The sequence below is a fragment of the Triplophysa rosa genome, linkage group LG4 (assembly GCF_024868665.1).
Source record: "Triplophysa rosa linkage group LG4, Trosa_1v2, whole genome shotgun sequence".
Lineage (NCBI taxonomy): Eukaryota > Metazoa > Chordata > Actinopteri > Cypriniformes > Nemacheilidae > Triplophysa > Triplophysa rosa.
The window spans coordinates 14,082,019-14,082,461 of NC_079893.1; positions in this window are offsets into that span (position 1 = coordinate 14,082,019).

Consider the following 443-nt stretch of genomic DNA (forward strand, 5'->3'; position numbering starts at 1 on the left):
TGTTTCACGATTGCTTTTAAAACTCATTCCCTAGCTCCCTGTTTGACCGACATCAACAAGAATCTCTAGGGAGTTTTTAGAGGGCAAAGTGTTGTCTAAAAGTAGCCGGCAAACCGCTGCTTGCCAAAATAAGACCAAGCACATGTAAATAAGGGCAGGGCTTCATGGATGGGTCTGTGTTTTACCAGTAGAGATAAAAGAATATCTTTTCACCATCCAGTTTAGAAGAAAAGCGAGCGACGGACTGAATTTAGAAGCAGGAGGAAGCAAGACAGAAAAGCATGAGTGAGACACTTTTGGTTTAAAGTGTCATTTCCTGTTTCCATCTGACATACTTCATTGAAACAAGGGGTTTTCCCTCCTTCAGTGACGGCTAGAGTGGGCGGACGGTGGAGCCATGAACTGTCCAATCCACTCCGGTGCTTCAGGGCAGCCAGCAAAAT